Source organism: Cupressus sempervirens, chromosome 5 (genome assembly GCF_028749045.1).
Source record: "Cupressus sempervirens isolate cs-2001-9-10 chromosome 5, ASM2874904v1, whole genome shotgun sequence".
Classification (NCBI taxonomy): Eukaryota; Viridiplantae; Streptophyta; class Pinopsida; order Cupressales; family Cupressaceae; genus Cupressus; species Cupressus sempervirens.
Genome location: NC_143122.1, coordinates 296,964,013 through 296,975,539, shown reverse-complemented (window position 1 = coordinate 296,975,539; position 11,527 = coordinate 296,964,013). Strand labels below are relative to the sequence as shown.

The 11,527-nt window shown below is 27.1% G+C and overlaps 1 pseudogene; it reads left to right on the top strand.

Moving 5' to 3' along the window:
- Window positions 1–3,742: 3,742 nt before the first annotated feature.
- LOC149555747 (ABC transporter G family member 11-like) lies at window positions 3,743–7,677 on the top strand (annotated as a pseudogene).
- Window positions 7,678–11,527: the final 3,850 nt, after the last annotated feature.

Genomic DNA, 11,527 nt, shown 5'->3' with positions numbered 1-11,527 from the left:
TAATGAAACCTATTTCATATAAAAAACTTAACAAAGATCAATAAAAGCTATAAATATTAACAAAAAGAATAACCAGATATTTACTCACTGAAGCACCCAAAAACCCAATCCTAAGCATATGCATTAGCTCTTAAGTCAGCCATTTACATAACCAAACTTAACCCAACAAAACATTACTAAAAATGGCTATAGCTGAATGTACCCAAACCAAGAGATTACAAAAAATTGGAATTAGCAAAAAAGTATAAGATTAACAGAGAAGGCGCTATTATTCCATATCATCACCCCCGACGAAATCCATATCATCAACACTTGGCTATCGATCATAGTTTGCATAAACCTTGATCAAGATACATAAATGTCCAAAAGTATAACAATAGATGAAACCTTGCAATGAATACCGTCGGCCAATATTTCATCCCCCATTGCCAAGAAATCACTATCACGATCATAGTTTGCAGAGAAGAGAAGTGCCTCAATAGTCTTACTTTTATTTAGTTAAATTGTAGAAGGCTATTTTTCAGCTATCAAATGTATATTACAGATCAAATTTGAATTGAAAGATATGATACTAATTAATTTATGGAAATAGCAATTTAGAAATTTAAACTGAACAAAGGAAACTTTCTAATTTTTGCTTGTTTTCCAACGTGAAGAAAAAGGAAAGTTTTATTTTGTTTCATTGGAAAATCATAAATCTGATAAGTCTTACAAAATTTCTGACATAAAAAATAAAATCTGGAAGCAAAGCTCCCACAATAAGCCTATCGGCTTAATTAACATAATAGCATGAACCCAAAACACTTAACGCCTACCTTGCTTGTAGGAGGGTTTAACATATGTGTCTAGGGGGTGGGAACAGACCTAACATGAAGTCAGGCCCCTTTTTCAAATGCATCCACCTCAAGCCATGGGAAAAGTGCCCATATAATATCCCAAGTTGAATGGGGACCCATGATTGACTATAGCAAATTAAATGAAAAACAATTTCAAATTATATTTAACAACTATGTGGTCAGGTTGATGTTGACATGAGGCAATTCCCACCTATAGACATTATTGGACAGGAAGCAAAAGTGCTACCTTGGGGATCACCCCACCTTCCATGCCCAACTTATTTGCACCGGGCCTGCCATTTAACCTAACTTCCGTCTTCTCCCGTTGTACATGGATAGTCCCATTTTATCCGTACTGTGAGATGTGGTTTCAAGTACTCTCATCTTATATCGTCACTTTTTATAAGTTTTACGTTTTGGGTTACGATTTAACATTGAGGGTATTGTAATTTTTAAAATTTACAATTTAACATTGAAGTATTGTAATTTTTAAAATTAATTAAGGTATTGTAATTTTTAAAATTAAGTATGGTAATAAGCGATTATTATTATTAAATGTTTAATTCTTATAATTTTTATTTTTTCTCAAACTAAAAATGAGTTTTATTGTTGATTAGAAATTTTAGAGTTTTTATAGCGAGGTAGATTATTTGTAGTTATCATTTGTATAGTAAATTTTGAGATCAATTGTACTGTAATTTTTTTCTACTCAATATTTATGAATCTTTACTTTTATTGTATTTGGGCTAAAATACTACTGTAATTACTCAAGGCTAAAATTTGTAAACTTTATTAGAGTTTTAAAGTGATATTTTAAAAATAAACTATTCAAATAAATAATGTAGTGGATTTATCTTTTATTTGAAATTATTATTTTATAAAAATTTAATAGAAACAAAGTTTATTTCGTAGGTCAATAGAAGCTATTATGTATAAATTTAACTAACTCTTGTACTTTATTGAATAAGTTCAAGTCAATTAAATTCAAATCATTGATTTTACAATATATTATTAAAAAAATATTTGAATTAGATATGTTTTAATAATATATATTATTTTAATTATTAATATCAATATTATTTTAATTTAAAAATAATATTATTATTTTTATAAAGAAAATAATAAATTAATGTAAATGATCAAAATATTATTATTATAAAAAAAAATTTATTGAAAATTTATGTATAATAAATATGATATCTATGGTACCCATAAAAAAATGATATAACATTCATATATCTTTAAAATTCATTTTTGATTTAAGATTTAGCAAGTGTCATTTAGTGGCTTGTATTTGCCTAAGTTGTAATAGTTCAATTAGAAACAATAGTAAATAAGAAAATTAATAAAATTAATTGTAATAATAGTATTTAATATAATTTAATTAGTATTTGATTAATATTTAAATAGTATTATTTTCCTAAGTTGTAATAGTTCAATTAGAAACAATAGTAAATAAGAAAATTAATAAAATTAATTGTAATAATAGTATTTAATATAATTTAATTAGTATTTGATTAATATTTAAATAGTATTAAATGAAACTTTTACATGAAAACTTTTATTTTAATTTAGAATGATTAAAAATCTTTATAAATGAAACTAATTTCTAATTTTTTTGTATTAATGTAATGTTATTATTCAACTTAGTTATAATATTAATTTTCTTAATATAAGAAATGAAAACTAAAAAAATTTAATGTCAAAGAGAGAAGTAGTAATTGTTAATATCAATTTAAACATGAAATGTAAATTAAAATAAAATAGAATAATGATTTATTTACAAATCATTGACTTTTAATCTATTTTAGTCATGTTAGTTAAAATGATGAAATTTCTTCAAATTATTGATTTTAGTAAGTAAAATTTATATATTACTAAATAAATTTATACTACCAATATTGAAAATGGATATATGTAATGTATGTATAATTTAAATAAATTTATATTTATTGCTAAAATATTCTTTTTATCACTTATATATGTATAAATATTGTGTATTAAAATAGGGTTTTGAGTTCCCACATTTTTTAGACATAGATTGTCTAAGAAAATGAATAAAGATGAATAAAAATAATTTTTAATACATTAGAATAAATATTTAAATATACACATGTTTTTAAAATCTTTTGAAAAATAATAATAAGTATTTAATTTTGAAAAATCATTAGATATTTATTATTAAATAATTTTTAAATAATTCTCATATATCCCGCAGTGTTAGACTCAAATTATATGGAACAAATTTTAGCAAATTTAGAAATTAAAATTCTCACATATAAACATTACAAATTTTAAAACTTTAAATGTAAAATAAAAATACTTGTATCTAATTGGTAAAAATTGAAAAGATTAGATTACAATAGTATTTTAGCCCAAATATAATAAAAGTACTTAGCTTTCTAAAGATTCATAAATATTGAGTAGAAAAAAATTACACTACAATTGATCTCAAAATTTACTATACAAATGATAACTACAAATAACCTACCTCACTATAAAAGAATCTTAAATTTCTAATCACCAATAAATATCTCATTTTTAATTTTAGAAATAATAAAAAATAAAAGAATTAAACATTTAATAATAATAATAATCACTTATTACAATACTTAATTTTAAAAATTGCAGTATCTTAATTAATTTAAAAAATTACAATGCCTTAATTAATTTTAAAAATTACAATACTTCAATATTAAATCGTAAATTTTTAAAATTACAATACCTCAATGTTAAATCGTAACCCGAAACGTAAAACTTATAAAAAGTGACGAGATAAGATGAGAACTTGAAACCACATCTTACAGTACGGATAAAATGGGACTATCCATGTACAACGGGAGAAGACGGAAGTTAGGTTAAACGGCAGGCCCGAAATAGCCGCTGCCGCTGCCGCTAACTTCACCATGGCACATATTAATACCGTTTCCCTAGACATTTATCTACTTTTGGTTAATGTGTTCCTATTCTCCAAGGCGTGGGCGTCCAAGGATGACAAGGTGAAGTGCAGGATTTAAATAATAATGATAAAGCTTTAGGATGTTGGGTAGAGTTTAAAATTTGAGTTAGAGTATTGATAACTATGGTAATGGATTAGTAATTAAGTATTCTAAGGAAAGGCATTAGTGGGTAGTAATATGTTTAGGAATAAAATTATTATTAAGGAATATAGTATAAATTTTATAATTAATTATATGTAATTCATGAAATAAAGGAATAACACTAGTAAATATTAAGAAATAAATAAATAATTATGATAAATTATTATTCAAGGAGTTCATAGCTATATTGTTGTGTAGTCATATGTTGTATACCTATATGAATTTATATAGTGCATAGAATATGTACATCAAATTAATATTGCTTAAGGAGCTACATTACCAAGTACAGGTAACTTAAAAATCCTTTTAATTACAATTTTTTTTTTTAAAATGATAACTAAATAAATAACTAATTAATATAGATAAATTTAAGTAAATATATGTACAGTAATTCAGTTAATGACCCATCTGAGAGGATAAGGATGGGATGGAAGCGGAAAAGTAGTTAGTGGATGCATTGAGTAGTAGGAATTCGTAATATAATTGTTAGTGATCATGTTATCAAGTATGAGTGGTTAGAAATCTGGATTAACAAGTTGTAAATTTTAATAATATCCATGGAGATTTTATAGTTAACATATGATAATTAATGAATAGTTAATAGAATGATGATACTTACAAAATAATCCTCTAAATGTTATAATTTTATGTATACATTAATCAAACATTCTTTCCTTTCCACAAATATGAGAATTATGCAAATAGCATCACATAATATATTGTCATATGATTAGGTGATTGACGATGAACTAGTGGTACCAAAATGATAGCAACTAGATTTATTTATTATAAGCAGAATATATTGTCTAAATACCAAGTATGGGTTGTAAGTCACTAGGTCAAGTATTTAGGATGCCCTCATATATAATAGCTTATTTTGCAACCCTAAGTGAAATCACGTTGGTGTTAGCTAGTAGTAATATATGGCATGAAACAATAATAGTAAAAATAAAATAATAAGTTAGTTAAGTCATGTTAAAATAAAAAATTGGTTGTGTTTTGCCTCGCAAAGTTTGGGCATGACAACCTCCCCTACATAGAGGAGATAATAAATAGAAATATAAACATTACCAGACAAAAAAATACTTATAACATGTAACTATAATACATACGAGTGCCATCTTCCTACAAATTACATCATTTATCAAAAATGAATACAAAATTCTAACCACTACAATTGAGGGATGTGTCACTAGCAACATCAGTATCACACTCATGAATTGCAACATCTCCCACTACTTCCCTCGATGGAAAATCCATCGCTCTAGGTTTCTCGCTTTGTATTTGAAATTAAGTGTAACTCAATGCACCTATTCATAGACCATTCATTCAAACTATACGATGTCAAAATGATTGTAAATGATAATGACTTTAATTGTCACACTCACATGGCCATCTCTACAAAACTTGGGAAAAGTCCTCTGCATAAAAACCTTGCTTTCCAAAGAAAGGAAATAAAAAGAAATACACATGTTCAACATTGTTCTTTGTACTCGGAGGACAATCTATTTTTTGGGTGTTTTCAAACCACTACATCTTACCAGTGTCTTTTTTGTATCCGCTCTTTCCCTACTGTAGAGAACCTCTTTCATATCAGGGCTCTTCAAGTGGATTGTTGATTTCTTTTAATTTATCACTTAATTTTAACATCCTATATAGTCTATAATAATATAATAGGACTGTTACTAAACACAACTTCCAGATACATTCAAGCCCCTCCAAATCCTAATAGTTTTGGGATGCTGGTCTTTAACAAAACATAGTAGAAATTATTGCTTCATTGTCTCCAATCTTTTACATCTATCTATATTTAAACTTATTCAAATTTTTATCTATCTATATGGAGTTGCATTCTTGATAGAATTTTGTTGCATATCGTATTATTTATGATACCATTTACATTTTTTATTTATTTGTGCAAATCAAGTAGATTGACAACTAATTCATTTTAGTTTGGATCTAGCAAGTTGAATGATTGCAAGAAAAATCTCTCCTTTGGAACAACACTATGATTTAATCATAGGTTGCTCCTTAATAGTACTTAACAGGAGCGGAGTTATTTTTGGGTGAATTGTTGATGTTTGATGTTAAATACTTTATTCTCTCCTATGTTTGTTTGTAGGAATATGTAACTCAAGATGATACTCTGATTGGGACTTTGACCATGAAGAAGACTATAGCATACTCTACTCATTTGAGACTCCCTAATAAGGTGCCTTGTTCAGAGAAATCTGCACTAGTGGAGTCTACACTTGTTGAAATGGGTCTTCAAATTTGTGCCAACACTCCTATTGGAAATTGGAATTTGACGGGAATCAATGGTGGAGAAATGACAAGAGTTGGCATTGGCTTGGAAATCCTCATGAGGCCAAGCTTTTTGTTTCTGAATAAACCAACAAGCAATTTAGACAAGTAAGAATCAACCACTCTAATTCTTAATTAGCGGCAAATTCTGAATACAGAATAACATCAGAGAGGGTTTTAATGATTTTTATTGTTCTTCATAGACCACATAATATTCCATTAATGAATATATTATTCTTTGCAGACCACATAATACTAATTGCTAGTGGTTATAAATAATTGGGTGGACTATTGATTATCACTTATTCAAAACTACATGTATTGATATGTGGCAAATTTTAATTGTAGTGAATCTACAATTTTTATTGCCCAAACATTAAGAATTTGGCTAGGGATGTGTGCATTGTTATAGCTTTAGTTCATCAACCAAGCAGTGAGGTGTTTGAACTCTTTGATAATCTCTACTTGCTCTCTGGAGGGAAAACTATTTACTTTGGCAAGGCATATCAGGCATGAGAGGTAAGCTTGATTTTCTATAATTCTTGGTTTCCATATTTAATAATATTTGAGTTACTACTATCGGTCTAGGAACAAGATTTTTTGAAGTTGTAGAGGAGTTAAAGTTGGATCAGAGCATAGTTGAAGAATAAATTGATGGAAGTCATTCTATCACAAATGAATTATTTGGAGATTTCTATTGACAATTGAAGTCATTGGTAGATACATTCAATGGATATTAAATGTTTCTCTACTGCTAAAACTACAAGGCCCACTTTTCACTGTACAATAGCTTCCCTCATTTATTAAATTATATTTCCTTTTCACCTAAATATGAAAAGATGAATGTCAATTTTGTAAACTATTTGAAATGAATTGTGCAACAAACTAACTGTATATCTATGATGGTCAATAGTCATATTACTAAGATTGTTCTTATATACATACTTATGTTACATAAGTAAATACTCATAATATTATATAAAAATTATTTGTCTTATATAAATCAAAAGTACTTATCATTTATGAAATAATAGCACACATAATAATGAGGAAAAGTATCTAGAGAACACTCAAACTTGTAGAGTGGTGACCTAGCCAAGGTCTATGCATAAAAAATAGAAGCAAATACAATAGCTTTAGATAGCTAGAACTATTATTTTTAAATATATATTTCTCCCTAGATGGAATGTGCTTATTTAATACCCTTCATATGAAAATTCACTATTTAAAATATTGCTACATTGATTGATGATTCCTGTGGTATGAATACAAATCTAAATTGGATTCATGGATTCTCACAAATAAGAATTGTTGTGATGTTTGTAGATTTTTGAGCAAGTAGGATTTTCTTGCCCACCTTTCTAGAACCCAACTGATCACTTTTTGACATGTATTAACTTAGATTTTGACAAAGTGAAGCTACACTGAAAGGATAAATGAGACTGTGGGTCTACATCCTAGATTTTAATTTGATGTTGTAAATCTTAGAATTTATTGTAAGGTATTTGTTTCGTGAAGATTAAGATTTTTTTCATGTGATTAGATCGAGAGATCATATGAACCTTTTGACAAAATCACAAGCAGCTAGGCTACCCAAACTCTTGTGGATAAGTACCAGCACTTTGAGCACCATCAGGCAGTATAGGCCAGAGTACATGAAATATCACAATTTGTAAGCTCCCTTGTTTTGAGTCTTACTACTCTTATATTGAAGGAAATGAATTTGTAGAAGCATTTTGTGATTTGAGGTTTTGATTTGTAGAGAGGAGTGATGTTGGATTCAGGGGGCACCCAAGCTGGTTTCTTGATGCAGTGTTACATTTCAATGCATAGTTCATTTATTAATGTGACCAAAGATTATGGGTATTATTGGCTTAGGCTTGTCATCTACATTTTTCTCAGAATTTGTATTGGAACCATCTACTCGAATGTTGGTACATCCAATAGTTTTATACTGGTAAGACTTCATTTTCATGTCACCTCTAAGATTTTTATGGACATATTTTTGGTGCTACTCAAATTTTTCACCTAAACATGTTGTACAACATGTGTTCAAGACAGAGGATCTAGTACTTCCTTCGTTTTTGGCTTTGTTACTTTAATGTCTATTGGAGATTTCCCATATTTTGTTGAAGATATGAAGGTAAATTCATGTGGTAAAAATTGAAGCTTTGATGTTTTCATCTCTTGGCTGAACTAAATGGAATTATCTTCAACTAGATCATTATGGATTGTGGAAATTTCATGATTCTAAATAAAATTGTTACTTTTATTGTGTGATGTAGGTATTTCAACAAGAAAGGATTAATGGACATTATGCAGTTGTGACTTTCATGGTGGTCAATACTCTGTCACAAATACCATATTTTCTTATGATTTAAATTATATTAGGGACAATTTGTTATTACATAGTTAGGCTAAATCCCACATTCTAGCATTCAACCACTATACCTTTTTTGTGTTGTGCCTATATGCAAGGGTTACAACAGTGGAAAGTCTCATGATGGCCATAGCTAGTGTTGTGCCTAACTTCCTCATGGGTATTATCATTGGTGATGTCATTTAGGTAATTACTTTCTATTATTGCTTTCTATATTTTTAGTTCTTCAAAAAAAATCCTCAGAAAACTATCAAGGAAATAAGATCTAAAGATATTCCACTATAAAGTTGTACAAGACTAAACTAATATGGGGTTTAATATCTTGATTCACTTGTGCATGTTTTTTAGTATTTTTTTACACCATGTTGTATGGTGCATCATTATGAAAGAGAAGGATAGTAAGTAAAGAAAGATATGTTTCGAGACTTGAGCGAAAATTCAAGTAAATAAACCTAACCTCCTATATCCAAGCTATATCACTATTAGCCATTAGAAATATTCATTCTGTGGTGTCTACTTATTCATCTTAATCATCATTATGTTCATGCCATGGATTGGATCATCTTGACTATGTTGTGATGAGCAAGATTTTAAGTGCATTTCAAGAATCAGGATTAAAAAAACTAAAGAATCAATTTCAACAATTTTATTATTCTCCAAATCTAATGGCCCTCTTTAGGTCCTCTAAATCTTTGACACATGATATATACTACCTTTCACTTGATTCGAATTCTATAAAATGATTAATAAAATGGTACTAAATTTTTAAAAAATAAATCCTATCTTTTAAACTAGAAGGAATCATACACGCAAAGATCATCAAATATGATATAGATAGATAGATAAATAGATATATTGTAGAGAGTATTCATGATTTCTAAATATAGATGTGATAAGGTCCTCATTCTCGTTCCTCTCTTGGCTTCGCCTCCTTTCTATAGAAGTTATCAAAAATGCCAATTATAGACTACTTGATCAATACCTAAAATTGAGAGCTCTAGAAAGAAGATCTCGTACACACATCTTTTATGAGACAATTATTGGTGCTACTATACTAATAAATAGTACTCTGCATACCATTTTGAAAAATGGTGATAATTTTTTATGGATTGAAGGCATATTAAGTGGAACCCATATACTCTACATCTGAATTTGGCCATTTATATAAGCTCATGAAATCTGAAGATAGAAATATATTAAGTCAAACTCCCTGTCCATGCTTAAAACCCTACCAAACTCAGCAGCTACAAGAGTAATATATAAGACAAAAACGAAGAAGAAAACACGAGGATCAAGGTGGTGCAAATTTCAACAATTTTATTATTCTCCAAATGTACGCATCCACACATCCACAATATAAATTGTACACATCCACAATGTCAAATACATTTTCCAATGCAAAAAGAAATGTACGCGAGAACAATACCATAACAATACCATACCTGGGTCCACGTAATGTTTTAAAATGATTTTTTTAAAAGTAATTTGTTTTAACTTTGTTCTTTTTTCTTTCCTTCAGAATATTAAAACAAATTTCTCTTTGATTAAGTATGAATACGAGTAATTTTTTATACCTTATTAATTTTATATAAATAAAAATACTATATTATTATTTTAATTTATTTTTAGTAGATACATTCAAATAGATTTTTCTATAGGTTGTGTTTAAATAGCTTTATTATATTTGTATCATTGTTAGATAATTTTAAATTGAAGATGTATATGGGTTCCACTTAATATGTGGATGGGTTCCACTTAATATGGGTAGATTTGCAAGCATTAATTTAAAAGAAACGTTTAAAAACATTATGTGGACCTAGGCATAGTACTTTTCTCTGTGTACATTTCTTTTTGCATCGAAAAATGTATTGGACACTGTGGATGTGTATGGTTTATGCAAGTGCTATCCATCATCATGGAAAACACGAGGATCAAGGTGGTGCAAGGTGGTTGTTTATTTGATGTATATGGGTTCCACTTAATATGTGGATGGGTTCCACTTAATATGGGTAGATGCATAAACTGTACACATCCACAATGTCAAATACATTTTCCAATGCAAAAAGAAATGTACGCGAGAACAATACCATAACAATACCATACCTGGGTCCATGTAATGTTTAAAAATGATTTTTTTTAAAGTAAGTTGTTTTAACTTTGTTCTTTTTTCTTTCCTTCAGAATATTAAAACAAATTTCTTTTTGATTAAGTATGAATACGAGTAATTTTTTATACCTTATTAATTTTATATAAATAAAAATACTATATTATTATTTTAATTTATTTTTAGTATATACATTCAAATATATTTTTCTATAGGTTGTGTTTAAATAGTTTTATTATATTTGTATCATTGTTAGATAATTTTAAATTGAAGACTTAAATGGAGTATTTAAGAAAATTATATAATTAAAATATTAAAATTAATTGACTAATGTAAATATTTAATATATTTATAAAAATTAAATTTTATTTATTTCTTTTTTAAAAATAATACATGTATTAATTTAAAAATTGTATACCATTTTAATTATTATTATATTAATCAATTTAATTTTTGATTAACATGAATCTAATATTAACAGTTTCAAGTATGTATGATCTAAATCAATATATATTTTTTAAGTTTTATTTATTTAATTATATATGTAAATATCAATTATTTAAATTATTTAATAATATTATTATTAATATTATTACTGGTGATTTGATGATTAATTTTTTTTATATAAATTATCTTTGTATTATTGTTATATATTATTTTTTTTTTTAAATTAATTTTTTTAATTTTGTAAAATAATATAAACCACATTAATCAATATTTATTACTACAATATCACTTTAATGCTAATTATTTCACAATTTATTTAATTAATGTATTAATAGAAATTAAATATAGTTTATTA